Genomic DNA, 17,967 nt, shown 5'->3' on the forward strand with positions numbered 1-17,967 from the left:
AGACATCATGACCAATTGGGGTTTATTCTAGTAACTCAGGTTGATTTACATTTTGGAAAAAAATGAGAGAGAAAATATATTATTATTGCAATAGATGTAGAAAAAGCATTTGACAAAGTGAAACGTCTAATCATAATATAATCTCTCAGAAAACTAGAAGCAGAAGATTGCCCTAATCTGAAAAGGGGCAATGTTGACATTAAAAAGAGAAAAGAAAAAAACTAGCAGCAGCAAATCCTACAGCTGACAACATACTTCTGGTAAAAGAGTGGAAGTTTTTCTTTTGAGTTCTGGAACAAGATCAGAAGGATCTGTATTAATTATTTTATTCAACAACGTCTGTTGTCTATTGGAAGTCCTATCAGTGAAATAAGGTAAGAAAGAAATTGAAAATATAAAAAATGGGAAAGGAATAAATAAGAAATTTTTATTTGCAGATGATATAATTGTGTACATAATAAACCAATATATTTATAAAGTACTAGAATAAATAATTTATCAAACTAACTGAATAAAATCTCAATATGTAAACATCAAGTATATTTTTGTACATTAGCAGGAAATGATGGGAAATAAAATGTAAAAAGTAATACCATTTATAACAGCATCCAAAAACAAAAAAGTAATAAATTTAATAAAAAGTCAAAAACTCTCTACATGTGAATATTTCCTGCAATGTAGCCCCATTACCTCACCTAAAGTAACATGTCCTTCCTAGGGATCTCTCTATCCAGTGACTGGTAAATATGGTGTAGTAGGTGACCATGCAACAGACTGCCCATTATGAGCTGGATTCTGTTTTACTCACTGAGTAAGAAGGTTAGGTGGTGCCAACAGAAACCCACCGTAAGATATCTCAAAGAAAACAGTAAGCTCTTTATTGTCAAGTTAACTAATATGTACCCATTCTGTGATGGAAGGAGCCTTGACTCACTTTGTCAGGAATAGATGCATATTCTGGGTGTGGAATTGCTTGTTTTCCCACAGGGCCTCAGCCAGAACCAATATGCATGAGCTTAGAGAATATTTGATCAACAGGAATGAGACCTTACAAAATATCATGTTGACAAGGAACATGTTTTTGAGCATAGAGGTAAAAAAGTGGAGAATTGATTTTGGGGTCCACTGGTCATATTACAAACAGAAACAACATAAAGCTGAAGATATGTGCTGGGTTTGTATTAATATAATATACACATCCATATTTTTATAGGACTTATAGTCAGGATAAAATTAACTCTTACAAATCAATAATAACAAACTCTAATTAAAAAATGTGGAGACATTTGAAGAGGTACTTTATGAAAAATAATATTCAAATGGTATAAAAGCTTATAAAAGGTGCTCAACATCATTATTCACCAGAAAAAAATTCAAAATAAAAGTAGAGTGAGAAACTACTACACCCACCAGAATGGCCTACATTAAAGGCTGGCATTACTAAACGTTACAGAAATGTAGAAATGTGCTGGATTTTCTGTGGTCAAATTAGCATCAAAATTTCTAAGTCTGGAATACATTTCCCAGAATCCCTTTCTCTGTTTAGGTCCTGGTCAGAGTTGGGCAATGTGTGGAACTCGTGGGATGACTGGAGGACAAATCTGAAGCAAGATCATTACTTTCAAAAGGTTGATGTGATCAAACAGAATGACAGGTGGATGCTGATGCGCTTGGTAGTTTTCAGATCATCATCTCCTCCTTCTCCACACCCAATTCAACTTGCCGACCTCTTACCCTACCAACCCACAGTAGTCCCAGGTCTATCAACAGGTATATGGCTGCAGTCATGCAAATTATAATTTTCCATAGAATCAGTGATTCCTGAGAGGCAGTGGCCTTTGTGGAGAAACCACTTTCCACAGAGGTAAAGCTCCTCACAGCAGCAGCTCCCCTACAGGCAGTGGCTTCCACAAAGGGTCAGATTTCACAGCCTTTTCCTAAAGCTTCCTCTTTAGAAGTCCCAATTTGGAGTCCAGATGAACATGATGACTGCTTGATATTTTTCCCCTTCCATGTTGTGGTAGACTGAAAAGTGAGAAACCAAAGATATTAAGTCTTAATCCTTATAACTTGCAAATGTTCACTTAAAGGAAAAAGAATCCATGCAGACGTGAACCAGTCAAGGATCTTGGCAGGGAAGATTATCCTGGATTATCTGGGTAGGCCCTAAGTCTAATCACAAGTGTCTTTATAAGAGAAAAGCACAGGGAGATTTGACCAGGAGGCAATGTGACCAGAAAGGCAAACATAGGAGAGATGTAGCCACAAGTCAAGTAACGCTGCCGTCTACCAAAATCTAGAAGAGACTAGGAATAGATTCTCCCTCAAAACCCAAAATGGATTCTCTCCTAAAGACTTCAGAGGGATTGTTGCCCTCCTGACACTTTGATTTCAGACTTCTGGCCTCCAGAACTGTGAATGAACACATTTCTTTTGTTTTAAGTCATCGAGTTTGTGGCAATTTGCTATGTCAGCCATAAGAAATGAATGCACAGACATTCCACATCCAGATTCTCTCTCATTATAGTTCTTCTAAGTCCCTTATTCCCATCACAGCTGAAGTGTCTCTGTTTTTCTGATTGAACTCTGGCTGATTCAGTTGTTGATACTAGAAATAGTTTCAGGGAACAAATGTAAGGATAAAATTCTGGAATTTTTTAAATGTCTAGATTTAAACATATCGATGACTCCATCTGTTAAATGGGACACTAATAGAGCACAGTATACAAAGGCAAATATTTACTTATCATTTGTACTCACCTGGGGTCAAGTGTCTATAGACTTCAAGGCTATGAAAGACTAAGTATGTGCAGCAACAGAGCATTAGAACATAAATAGAGAATATAAAGAATTCGACATTTGTTGATTTGTTCTAAGTATTTTGGAGAACATGTAAAAATAAAATGATAAACTCAAAGCTTTAAATATTACTTCAAGATCAATGTAAGAAACTAAAAATATTCTATGACTGTTGTTAAAGTAATACACATCTTCTCCAGCCAAAGAGCTAAATTTCAGGAAATCAAATCTGAAATCCGGATCTGCAGGTTTCCGATTTCCAACTCAAAATGAACCCACAACTTTTCAGAGACTTTATTAATGTGAAGTCATTGATTGCTGACAATAGGGATGTGACATCGGGTAAGATTCTGAAAACTCTGAAGACTCTGAACCCTCATATACCATTGATCCTCCTTCGTAAGTAGAAGAAGCCTTGGGTCTCCTGCTGAAAATCTGACCCTCTTCTTCCATAAATATGTTAATAATTCCTGAGGTACTTGTCCTGCTGGAGAATGTTGATTCTCATTGAGCTCCACCGCCTATCATTGCTTCTATATTTGTAACTATATTCTAGTCTGTCATTGATTGTCTTTCAAGAACCATTCAGTTCTTGCCCAGGCCTATCTTATCTAGTGCTCAAAATCTAGACTGTTTTCTCCACCTGTGAAGTTTGCCACCACAATTTTCTTACATAAATTACCAATCTTCATACGTTTTATATGATGTCATATTTAGTTCATATAATTACTAAACCCTCATACAGCAGGAGAAAAAATGTTTTCATGAAAGAGGATTTCTTTAGGATCTTTTCCTTTCTCTTGGAGGAGCTGACTAGATATTTTATGTATATCAGATAAATTTTCCTTCAGGAGTAAGATCCTGTTCTACTTCTGTGCCACTGATTCTGAAATGGAATGTGTATTTCCAACATAAACTTCATAAGTTACTGATGAATGGTATTTTTCTTTCTTAAGTGTTCCAAGAACAGGTAAACAGGCAAATAGAGAAAATATAAAGATATAAGACCTAAACAATTTTTAGGACAGGAACATGGATATCACAAATTTATTTACTATCTTCTTTCCATATTATCTTCTTTATGTAATTTTACAATAAAATTTATATTAAAGTACATTAAGCTAATATCCACAGCTTAATAAATTATTGTAAAACAAACATGAGAATACAACTCATATCAGGAAAGAGAACTCTGGCAGAATGTGAAATGCCTTGCAGGAACCCTTTCCCAAAAGTAGCCCAATCCATCCCCACAGTGATGGTTACTATCCTGACTTTATGGTACTTATACTCTTGCTTTATAAGAGTTGTAATACCTAATTATGCACTCCTAGACAAAATGTCATTATTATTATTATCAATTATCATTATCAATATGTTTTAATTTTTCATATTTTTGAACTTTATTAAAATAGTGTCATAACATATGTATTCCATTATATCCACTTTCTTTTACTCGAGATTTTATCTTTAAAATTTATACATGTGGTTTCACGTATATGTAGTCCATAAATTTTCAGTGCTGTATAGTGTTCCATAGCATACATGCTACAATTTATTTTTCACTTTAATGTTGAAAATTTTCTCTTGTTTGGTTCTATGATAAATAATGTTACTATAACTATTCTTACACCTGTTTTCTGATGGACCAAGCATTTCTGTGCAGTATAAAGCTTAGAGTGGAATTTCTAGGTCATAAATATTAAGTATCTTCAGCTCTGGTTAAAAATGTCAAGCTATTTCCCAAGTAACTTTACACTTACACCTTCAGTGTATGTGTGTACCAAATGCTCCACATACTTATCAACATGTGTTTTGTCACATTTTACAATTTTTTCCAGCAGAGTAATTCTATAGTGATATCCCTTTTGATTTTTTATTTGCTGTTTCTTGGTGATATGTGGGAATTATTGTTATAATCTGGATTTGACATTTGCTAGTTATAGGTATTGCAAACGTATTCTCCCACTTGCATTTTGTCTTTTGATAGCTTCATGGTGTCATTTACAGCTAATATAGTCAAATTCATCAATATTTCTCTATATAATTACTCCTTTTTTAAATCTCTTTTTTTTTTTAAAGATTGGTACCTTAGCTAACAACTGTTGCCAATCTTCATTTTTTAATTTTTTTCATTTTTATTTAAAAAAATTTTTTTTCTGCTTTTTCTCTGCAAATCTCCCCAGTACATAGTTGCATATTTTAGTTCTGGGTCCTTCTAGTTGTGGCGTGTGGGATGCTGCCTCAGCATGGCCTGATGAGCAGTATCATGTCCGCGCTCAGGATCTGAACCAGCGAAACCCTGGGCCACAAAAGCGGAGCGCCTGAACTTCACCGCTTGGCCACCAGGCTGGCCCCTATGGCTACTCCTTTTATATAAATTATTCCTAGGACAAAGTGATAAAAATACACTGCTGTATTATCTTCTAAATATGTTCCAGTTTGCCTTTCACTTTTAAAGCTACATTTTACTAGTATTGACTTTTGTATACAGTGTAATAGAGTATCATTTTATTTTTTCCCACCTGGAAAAACAATTTTCCTATCATCATATTTGAAAAATATTTTCCTTTCTTTGCTACTCTACAATAAAATTCTTTCATGTATTAATTGTCCCTGTGTGCATATATCTGTTTCTGGGTTCTCTCTTTTGATACATTGCCTATTTATTTATCTCATTAGCTTTATAATGTTGTGTTATCTGATAGGGCAAATGCTTCCATTGCGTTTCTTTTCTTTTTTCCTCAAGAGTTTTTGGCCACTCTGCTTGCACTTCTATATCTTCCTTTTGCTTTTCTTCTTCCTTGCCTTCCTTTGCATTAAACAGGTTATTTTTAAAAATTTTTTTGCCTCTCAATTAGCTTGCCATATATGTTAATTGTATATCTCCTTTCATCAATCTTTTAGTGGATACTATAGTAATTACAACACACAGTATTGGCTTATTAGAATCAAATACAAATTAGTTCTTTTCCATATCCCAAATAATACAAGGACATTAGAACATTTATTTCTATGTACTGCCGTTTGCTGTTTGTCTTATTATTTCCATGTGTTTTAATTCCAAACTCATTTGGACCCCCAAAAGAAACATGTTTTAGACAGTAAAGGTTTACTTTTATTTATCTGTGTATTTATTTTGTATTGCCCATCATTCATCCTGCTTCTCTTGGGTGCCAACCAGTGTCATTTTTCTTTTGTCTTGAGATCACTGTTTAGTTTTTCTTCTAGCATAGAAACATTGGTAACAAACTCTCTCTCTTTTTTTAATCTGAAAATATCTTAACTGTGCCTTCATTTTGTATTTTATATTTTCACTGAGTATAGAATACAATTTTAGGTTGCGTTCCATTATATTCTAGCTCTAGCTTCCATCATTTGATTATAAGATTATATTGTTTCCAACTGTCTGCTCCTTCCCCTGTGTCGATATTATATATCCCCACCTCTGTCATGCATACTTAGTTGGAGTACACTTTCCCACCTCATTGTCAGTCTTAGCTACGTAACTTGACTCGGCCAATGAATTGTGAGCAGCTGTAGTATATGTCATGTCAATCAAAAATTTTAAATGTGCTTTTATATTTTACTTCACTTTATTGCTTCTGCCTTTCTCATGTAGAAGGGACTGATTCTTTAGCTTGGATCCTAAAATAAGAAGACATAATCAAATCTAGAGGAATTCAGCAGAGGCAAACAAAACTCATAGCCACCAGTAAGAAATATTTGTGACTTTAAGATATTGAAATATTGGGAATGTTTATTACTATAGCAAAAACTACTAAATATGTCATTTCTTTAAAAACTTAGCTGTTGGTTTTACTGATGTTAAAGACAGTATGTCTCCTTCTTTTCTGACACCTTTTAAGATTTTCTTTGTCTTTGTTTTCAGCAGTTTTACTTATATGCATAGGTATGATTTTCTTCTCTTTGTTTGTTTGTTGTTTTCCTTGCTTGAGATTCACATAGCTTCTTGAATCTGGATCTTTTAAAACACTTTTAGGAAACTCTTAGACCTCATCTCCTCTAATAATGTTTCTGCCACATAGTCTCATGCCATTTCTTATGAGATTCCGTTAAATGCTTATTAAAACTTACTACCATATCCATTCTTTGAATTTTTATCTTTTTTATTCACCTTGTATCCATCTGAATATTTTTTACTGACTTCTCTAAGTCAATAGAGACTAATTCTAGGAATCTTTTGCTGTGACTAATCAGCTGTTGGACCCTTTGATTGAGTTCTTATTTCAATTATTGTTTTTTTCATTCCAGAATTTCTTTTTGATACTTTTATGTAGATGTAAGTTTTCTAGTAACATTCTCCATCTTAAAATCAATATTGTTGCATATGTTAGTAAGCACAGAAATTTAAAATCTATCTTTAATAACATCAAAATCTATTTTTCCTGTGTGTCTCTTTCTGTTGCCTTTTTTCTCTTGTTTTTCTGTCATTTGGACCTGAATGCTAGCATGCCTGGTAACTTTTTATTCAATGATTGCCACACAGTATGAGCAACCACAGAAGCTATGGATAATGTTACCCTTCTTTGGAATGGATTTAATTCCATTTTGGTAGATATTTCTAGTAGGAGCAGATTACTTTGCCCCAGTAAGGAATTGAGATATCTAAGGTTGTGTTTCAGTCTTTGAGAAGGATGGCCTCTTTGTGAATTTTACTTCAAGAGGTACCTCTTCTGAAGTCTCAGCTTCATGGATCTCAACTTCAAGGCTCTGCTTTTTTTGTCACCACAGCACTATGAGCTTCATAAATTCTATGTATTTTCTAAAGCTCTTAGCTATTATTTTCACTTGGATTCTTGGTCTCATGCCTTGTACACAATAGCCTTGAAGAGAAATACTTTGATGGAAAAAGCGGCTCAGAATATCACACTCACTTCTCTGTGGTTCTTTTCTTATGTTAACTTGTCTCCTGAAGTCCTGATTGTCTTGTTTCTGCTGAAGTTCAATTTTGTCTCTCTGTGCCCACGAGATGACCTAACACTTGGAGCTGCTGGTTTCTGGTATTTAGGCCTGAGCAAAAATGGAATCAGCAATGTGAAATATGAATATCTGAGTTACCATAAAGTGTTTCCTTTATATACACAGTCATGATATTCCTAAATCCTGGCTGATTCAATTGATATTCAGTATCTTCAAATAACTATTTCGGTATTTTATCCATCTTTTAGAGTTGTTTTCAATGAGAGACATGATCTAATATAACCTACTCTTCTATAGCTGAGAGTGAAATTCTATCAATAATTCTAGTGAACTCTAGAAGTACCTTGTCAATAACTAGGTAAACTATTTAGTATGATTTTGATGGTGATTGCATCACATTTTAAGTAAAATACAGAATTGATCACTTTACATGTTTAGTTTTCTAATTCAAAAACGTGGTATGTCTTTCCTTTTATTTAAGACTTTTAGTTCAGTGACATCACTAAGATGGAAATGTAGGTTGTTTCTGACTTTTCTCCCTCTCACAAGAAGAACTAACAGCTGTTCAAGAACAAGGCACCACTTAGAGAATCCTAGAATATGGAGGTAAGGCTGAAGCACCCCCCTGCACCACAGAGATGAAGAAGACTGCATTAGAAGGGTAAGAGGAGTGGCTACACGTGGACCATAATGCTCATCCCCCAGGACAGTGCAACACTATGCCGAGAGGTGTCTCCTGAGTCTCCAATTGCTTCAGTAAGAAAAAAGAACCCATGGGGGACAATCACCTCCTCCTAGCATGTGGGTCACTTTGTAGGAGCCTTTACAGGGCTGTGACTGTGACAGAGAAAGGGGGAGAGGCTTCCAACAACCAGCATATGGTTCTTGACAGACGGAGTCCATACCTGCAGTCCCAAGGTAGTAATCCCAATCAGTAGCTTTACTCATCTGCAGAACCAAGTCAGGGGTGTTTTCTGACCAGAGAACTCAGTGGGGTGCAGATCCTCCCAATTCAGATCCTCAAAAGAGGAATTTTGCCAACTTTATAGTCTGGTTTGTTTACACCCAGGCAAGGAGCTGAATCACAGCCTTACATGCTATAGAGAGTATCCTCCAGCACCATCTGACCAGAAAAGCTGGAGACAAGTCCTGAAAGCGGTGTGGCCCAGTGGCACTCAAGCCAACAGGCAGCCGGGCAGAGCTGACTGACTTCAGAGTAAAGCCAGTACTGGGTGTGGGGTATCCCCATGCTACCCACATAGTGATTAAACTGTAGCCAAGGCTCAGGGTAGCTCTCAACCGCACAACCAGAGAGCATATTTGGAAAATTTAGAGTAGCCTGAAGTGGCCCCTCCGCATCTCACCCAGACAAAGGAGCTGAGACAAAGCTCCACCCACTGTGGAGAGTGTCTTATGGCCCTATCTGACTAGAAAGACTAGGGACCACTCCTAAAAGCATTGGTACTTGAGCCAAGAGGTGGGTGGGGAGAGCCAATAGTTTTCAGAGCAAAGCCAAAGGCCTTTTTTGATAAGATAATTTGGAGTGTGGGTTGGTTTGAGTTAAGACAATGCAAAGTTTTACCAGCTTTAGAGAGAATTCTCCAGCTGCACCTGGACATGGAATCTAATTCATAACTCTCCTCATTGCTGAATACAGCCTTCAGCCTGTCCAACCAGGGAACCAGCCAGAGCATATGGGAAGCTGCATAGCTCATTCAACAGCCTTACTTACAGTGACACTTGAACAGTGAGTACAGCCCATGGCTTCCCATGTCTGTAGAGAAAAAACACTGGCCTCACATGATGAAGGAATTTAGTGCACATGCTGCCAGATTCAGGTTCCCAAGCAATGAGCTTTATGGGCCCTGTGTCCTGTCTTGCTGCCCTGCCAGGGCAAGGAAGCTAATTCATAGCCCCAGCTATTACTGAATATAGTACCCAGTCCTGCCAATCCAATCAATGAAGCTAGCAATCTGATTATACTGTTCTCAGTCAGTGGCACACTGCCCCATCCCTGTCCTCAGAGATCAAACAGTTGTTTCATCCAGAAGTAGACCATACTAGCATGTCCCACCTGCCCAAGACAGTACCAGCAGACACACCCAGAGTCCAAACTGAGCTGACTGGCAAAGAACTATCTCTGTCAAAGCAAACCTATAAAGTCTGGAAGAGGAGACCTGTTACTCAATGTGCAGATATCAACATAAGGAATCAAGAATCATGAAAAGTCAGGTGAATATGACTCCACCAAAGGAAAATAATAAAGCTCCAATAACTTATCCTAAAGAAATGGAGATCTATGAATTGTCAGATGAAAAATTCAAAACAATCCTCTTAAGGACGTTAAGTGAACTACAAGGAAACACAGACAGACAACTAAACAAAATTAGGAAAATAATACATGAACAAAGCAAGACATTAGACAAGGAAATAGCAACCATCAAAAAAACCAAACAGAAATCCTAGAGTTGAAAAATACAATAATGGCATTGAAGAATTCAATAGAGAATTTCAAAAGCAGACTCTACCATGCAGAAGAAAGAATCAGTGACCTGGAGGATAAGATATTGAAAATTATTCAGTTAGAGGAGCAAAGAGAAAAGAGAATAAAAAAGAGTAAAGAAGCCTATGAGGGGGCTGGCTCTGTGTTGTAGTGGTTAAGTTCAGCATGCTCTGCTTTGGTGACCCAGTTTATGGACTCAGATCCCAGGTGTAGACCTACACCTTTTGTGAGCCATGCTGTGGTGGTGACCCAAATACAAAATGGAGGAAGACTGGCACAGATGTTAGCTCAGGGCAAATCTTCCTCAGCAAAAAATCAAAACAAAACAATAAAAAGAGCCTGTGGGGATTATGGGACACAATAAGAAGAACAATATTTGTATTATGAGCATTCCAAAGAAGCAGAGAAACAGAAAGAGACAGAAAGTATACTTAAAGCAATAATGGCAGAAAACTTCCTGAACCTGGGGAGAGAAGTGGACATCCAGATCCATGAGGGCCAAGGATTTCCAATAATTTGAACCTGAATAGGGCTACATAGAGACACATTATAATTAAATTGTCAGAAGTCAAAGACAGAATTGTAAGAGCAGCAAGAAAAAAAAAGGGAAGTTTTATACAAAGAAACTCCCATGACACTGTTGGCAAATTTCTCAATAGAAACATTTCAGGCCAGGAGAGAATGGATGGTACATTCAAAATATTGAAAGAAAATAACTGTCAATCAAGAATTCTATGCCTGGTGAAGTTGCCTTCATAAATGAAGAAGGGATAAAGACAAACAAAATCTGAAGGAGTTCATTACCACCAGATCTGCCTTACAAGAAATGCTAACTGGAGTTCTTTAAGTGCAAGTAAAATAACTAATTAACAACTAAAAACATAAAAAGGTAGTGTAAGTCTTACTGCTAATGGTGAATATATAGTCATAGTTAGATTCTGCACTATGGTAATAGTACATAATTCACTTACGACTCTAGTTTAAAAGTTAAAAAAAAAGAATGTAGTAAAAATAACCGTAACTACAATAACTAATTATTAGTTACACAACATGAAAAATGTAAATTGAAACAGCAATAAACTAAAATGTCAGAGGGAGGAGAAGTAAAAGTGTAAAGTTTATAAATTCTACTGAAATTATCAGTTAAAAACTGGTGTCGTAAGTTTAAGATATTTTATGTAGGTCTCATGGTAACCACAAGGGAAAATCCTATAGTAATTACACAATAGAACAGTAAAGAATTAAAAGCATAATGATACCACAAGATATCAAAACACACACACAAAAATACAGCAGGATAAGAAACAGGGAAAAACAGATCTATAAGACAACCAGAAAATAATTAACAGAATGGCAATAGTAGGTCCTTACCTACCAATAATTACCTTAAATGTAAATGAATTAAAGCCTCCAACTGAAAGACACAGAATGATCGAATGGATAAAAAATAAGATCCAACAATATGTTGCCTACCAGAGACTCACTCTAGCCTTGAAGACACACATAAACTCAGAGTGAAGGATGTAACAAGACATTTCAAACAATTGGTAACCAAAAATAAGCAGAGATAGCTATACTTATATCAGACAAAACAGACTTTAAACAAAAAAACGGTAAAAAGAGACAAAGAAGGTCATCAAATAATATAAAGGGGTCAATATATCAAGAAGATATATCAATTGTGAATATATATGATCCAACATTGGAGCACTTAAATATATAAAGCAAAACTAACTGAGCTAAAAGGAGAAACAAATAGCAATGCAATAATAGTTAGGAACTTTAATACCCCACTCTCATCAATGGATAGACCATCCAGAGAATCAATAAAGAAACAACAGACTTAAATAAGACCGTGGACCAAATGGATCTAACAACTATACAGAACATTCTATATGACAACAGAACACACATTCTTCTCAAGTGCTCATGGAATATTTTCCAAGATAGATCATATGTTAGACCACAAAACAAGAAGATTAGCAAATTCAAGAAGATTAAAATCATACTAAGTATCTTCTCTGACCATGATGGCATGAAACTAGAAACAACAAAAGGAAAACTGGAAAACTTATGGACACATGGAAATTAAACAAGACTCTCCTGAACAATCAATGGATCAAAGAAGAAATTAAAAGGGAATTTAAGAAGTTTCTTGAGACAAATGAAAATGGAAACACAGCATAACAGAACCTGTGAGATATAGCAAAAGCAGTTCTAAGAGGGAAATTCATAGCAATAAACACCTACATTAAAAAGCAAGAAAGATCCCAAATAAATGCCTTATTTTGGTGTTAACTCTACACCTTAAGGAACTGGAAAAATAAAAACAAGCTGAGCACAAAGTTAGTCGAAGAAAGGGAACAGTAAGCATTAGAGCAGAAATAAATGAAATAGAGAACAGAAAAACAATAGAGTAGATTAACCACTAAGAGTTGGTTCTTTGAAAAGGTAAACAAAAGTAACAAGTCCTTAACTGGACTAATTAAGGAAAAATGAGAAAAGACCCAAATCAACAAAATTATAAGTGAAAAGGCAGACATTACAACTGATACCACAGAATCTCAAAGGATCATGAGAGGCTCCAATGAACAACTAAATGCCAACAAACTGGACAACTTGGAAGAAATGGAAAAATTCTTATAAACATACAACTTAGCAAGACTGAATCAGGAAGAAATAGAAAATCTGAATACTCCTATTTATAGTTAAGAGAGTGAATCAGTAATAAAAAATCTCCCAATGAAGAAAAGCCCAGGACCAGATGGTTTTACCGGTGAATTGTACCAAACATTTAAAGAATTAAAACCAAGCCTCCTCAAACTTTTACAAAAAAATAAAAGAGGAAGGAACATTCCCAAACTCATTTTACAAGGCTAGCATTATCCTGATACTAAAACTCACTCAATCAAAAAAGGGCACTACTAGGAAAAAAGCCCTATGGGCCAATATCCCCGATGAATATAGATGCAAAAATTCTCAATAAAATACTAGCAAACAAAATTCAGCAGTGCATTAAAAGAATTATTCATCATGATCAAGTGAGATTTATCCCTAGGATGTGAGGATGGTTCAACATATACTAATCAATCAATGTGGCACATCACATTAATAGAATGAAAGGAATCATATGATCATCTTAATAGACATAGAAAAGGCATTTGACAAAATTCAACATTCATTAATGATAAAAACTCTTAAGGAATTGGGCACAGAAGGAACATATCTCAACATAATAAAGACCATATATAATAAGCCCACAGCCAACATCATACCGAATAGTGAAAAGTAGAAAGCTTTTCCTCTAAGATCAGAAACAAGATAAAGGTGCCCACTGTCACCACTCCTATTCAACATAGTACTAGGTGTCCTAACAAGAGTAAGCAGACAAGAAAAAGAAATAAAAGGTATTAGAATTGGAGAGGAAGAAGTAAAATTGTCTCTATTTGCAGACGAGATAATTTTATACAGAGAAAATCCTAGAGACTTAACCAAAAAACCGTTAGACCTAATCAATGAATTCAGAAAAGTCGCAGGATATAAAATTTACATGCAAAAATCAGTAGCATTTCTATACACTAACAACAAATTTCTGAAAAATAAATAAATGAGTAAATCCCATTTACAACAGCATAAAAAATAATAAAATACCTAGAAATAAATTTAACAAAAAAGGTAAAAGATCTCTACTCTGAAAACCACAAGACATTGATGAAAGAAATCGAAGAAGACACAAATGAAAAAGTATCCCATGGGGGCCAGCCCCGTGGTCGAGTGGTTAAGTTCGCGCTCTCCACTGCACAGCTCAGGGTTCGGATCCTGGGCGTGGACATGACACCACTCGTCAGGCCGTGTTGAGGCTGTGTCCCATATGCCACAACTAGAAGGACCTGCAACTAAGATATACAACTATGTACCAGGGGGGATTTGGGGAGAGATAAAGCAGAAAAAAAAAAAAAAGATTGGCCACAGTTGTTGGCTCAGGTGCCAATCTTTAAAAAAAAAGAAAAAGAAAAAGTATCCCATGGTCATGGATTAGAAGAATTAATATTATGAAAATTTCAATACTACCAAAACTCATCTATAGATTCAATGCAATCCATAAGAAGATTCCAATGGCATTTTTTATAGAAGTTGAAAAAACACCCCTAAAATTTACATGGAATGCAGAAGACCCCAAATACCCAAAGAAACCCTGAGTAAAAAGAACAAAGCAGGAGACATCACACTGCCTGATTTCAAGCTATTATACTGTGAAGTTATAGTCATCAAAACAGTATGGTACTGGCATAAAAACAGACAAATAGACCAATGGAGCAGAATTGAGATCCCAGAAAAAAACCCAAGTGTATACAGGCAACTAATATTTGACCACAGAGCCAAGAATATTCTGAGAAAAGACAATCTCTTCAATAAATGGCGCTGGGATAATTGCATATTTACATATAAAAGAAGGAAACTGGACTCTTATCTTATACCACTCACAAAAATTAACTCAAAATAGATTAAAGGCTTAAATGTAAGACCTAAAATAAACCATGGAACTCCTAGAAGAAAACAAAAGAATAAAGCTCCTTGACATGAGTCTTGGTAATGACCTTTTGGATATGACCCCTAAAGCACAAGCAACAAAATCAAAAATAAACATTGAGACTACATCAATTAAAAAGCTTCTGCACAATAAAAGAAACCTAAAAAACCTATGGAACGGGAAAAATTATTTGCAAACAATGTATCTGATAAGAGGTTAATATACAAAGTATCTAAAGAACTCATACAATCAATAGCAGAAAAACAAATAACCCAATTAAAAAATGGGGAAAGAACCTGAATAGGCATTTCTCCAAAGAAGATATATGAAAGGCCAACAAGTACGTGAAAAGATGCTGAACATCGCCAGTTTTTAGGGAAACGCAAATTGAAATCATGATGCGATATCACTTCACATCTGTTAGAATGGCTGTCATCAAAAAGACAAGAGATAAATACCGACATGGATGTGGAGAAAAGGGAACACTTTCAGACTATTGGTGAAACTGTAAATTAGTACAGCCACTATGGAAAACAGTATGGAGGCTACTCAAAAAATTAAAAATAGAACTACCATATGATCCAGCAATTCCACTTCCAGGAATATATTGAAAGGAAATGAAAATACCCTGTCGAAGAGATATCTGCACCCCCATGTTCATTGCAGTATTATTTGTGATACTCAAGACATGGAAACAACCTAAATGTCCATTGATGGATGAATGGATGAAGAAGTCAAGATTTATATATAGATATATAATGAAATGATATTCAGCCATAAGAAAAAAACAAGGAAAGCCTGCCATTCACAACAACATGGATGGAACTTGAGGGCGTTATGCTAAGTGAAATAAATCAGTCAGAGAAGGACAAATAAGACTAACATTGTATGATCTCTCTACTATGTGGAATGTAGAAAACAAACAAACTCATAGAAAATAAGATCGGATTTGTTGTTACCAGAGGCAGGGATGGGGAGGTGGAATTGGAAGCAGGGGGCTAAAAAGCACAAACTTCCAGTTATAAGCTAAGTACTAGGGATGTAATGTACAACATGACGACTATAGTCAACACTGCTGTGTATGGTATATTTGAAAGTCGTTAAGAGACTCAATCCTAAGATTTACCAATCACAAGGGAAAAAAACAATTTTTCTTTTTCTTTTTTTTCATATCTGTATGAGATGATGAATGTTAACTAAACTTATTGTGGTAATTATTTCACAATATATATAAGTAAAATTATTAGGCTGCACATCTTAAACTTATACAGTGCTGTATGTAAATTATACCTCAATAAAACTGGAAAAAAGAGTTTAATTTGCTCAATATCTTTACCAAGACTTGATATGGTGAGTTTTTTAGAAAACATTCTAATAGTTATACAGAGGTGTCCATTGTGATTTTAGTTTGCATTTATCTAATGCACAATGATGTTGACTATATTTTATTTTGTTTATTTGCCATTTGTATAAGTTCTTTGATAATTTGTCAGTTCTGATCTTTTGCCCACTTTTTAATTTTTATTATCATTTTTGAGTGTTAAAAGTCCCATATGTAGTCTGGATATGAGACGTATTATATCAGATATGTGAATGGCAAATACTTTTTCCCTGTGTTTGGCTTGTTTTATTCATTTCTTTACAGTGTTTTTCAAAGAACAGAAGTTTTTCATTTTCATCAAGTCCAATTTTTTATTTATTTTGTTTTTTTATGGATTCTGCTTTTGTTGTTATATCTAGGAAATCTTTGTCTAACCCAAAATCATGAAGATTTTCTCACTTTTGTTCTTCTTCAAGTGTTATAGTTTTAGATTTAGATTTATGATCCATTATGAGTTTTTATTGTTGCTGAGGGTTTTTTTTGTTGTTGTTATTTTCTGTTACAGAAAGTAAGGGCAAAATCCATTTTTTTCATAATTATATTAAACTTTTGAAATGAGTATGCATTATTCAATGAGTTGCCTTTGTATCTGGGTAAAAATAACCAGTTGACCACATATGTATGGATCTATTATGGGCTTCAGTATTTTTCATGGAGCTATTTATCTAAATTGAAAATAATATCAAACTGCCCTACATATGATAACTTTATAATAAGTCTTAAGTCAGGTAGAATAAGTTTTCCAGCTTGTCTTTCTTTTTCAATATACTTTTCAATACGTTTCAATATGTTTTGATTATTCTGTTATTGTTCTATTGATGTCAGTCAGGTTTAGTTGGTTGATAGATTTACTCAAGTCTATATACATGCTGACATTCTGTCAAATCAATGTGGCTCATCTCAAAGGAAGTATAGCAATCTGTTTGATTGAATTGCCTCTTTAACATACCATTGTGTTGAAATAGTTCTTATATGTTAAATATTATAGGGAGAGTAAGATGCAGGCTATAAGTTGGATCAAAAAGCAAATCTTCTGGCCAATGTGAAGAATAACTTTGTGAGAGGACATTCTGTTCTTTGAGATACTTCTAAATTCCATTTCTACAACATTTCTGTAGTTCTATGAGACTGTTGAAGAGAAAGGGTTTATTCTTGTGGAAGACTGTGTTAAACGATTTCATTCTATCCTCATGTTGTGAATTAATACATTCACTTGGGAATGAATAAGCCAAATTTTGAAATACTGTGTTCTTGTAGGAACAGTTTGTCATTTGTTTTTCCTAAGATGAAATACATATTGTCACATGAGAGTAAAGCTAAGACAGCAAAAGCTAGAATTAAGTATTAAATTTTTTTCATTAAATCAATGTTATCAAGTTATTTTAGCAACTGTGTGAACAGAGACACAACTAATTGCTAGAATGCCATGTCATCTGTTACATACCTCAGCTCATATATATCTTAAAATTTTAGCTACACCATACTGTGCATGATTACAAATTAAGCAATGAGAAATAGTGTATTGATTTACTACCTTGCCTTCATAACATAAAAATGTATAAATGAATTTCATTAGGTCTATATTATTTTAATATGATCTAACTGCTCTAGTGTTGCAAATACACTTCAAATATACTTTTAGTGGCTTTTAATGTATTCCTCGAAATGAATATTAACTGTTAGCATGAATTAGAACAAGGTATTTTTGACATTGAAGAAGTTGAATTGGATGATTTGATAATGATTACTGGCTTTGTGAGGAAGATTATAAAAAATATTTTCCATAAATTCATTAAGCTAAATATATAG

The sequence above is a fragment of the Equus caballus genome, chromosome 6, assembly GCF_041296265.1.
Source record: "Equus caballus isolate H_3958 breed thoroughbred chromosome 6, TB-T2T, whole genome shotgun sequence".
NCBI classification, from domain to species: Eukaryota; Metazoa; Chordata; class Mammalia; order Perissodactyla; family Equidae; genus Equus; species Equus caballus.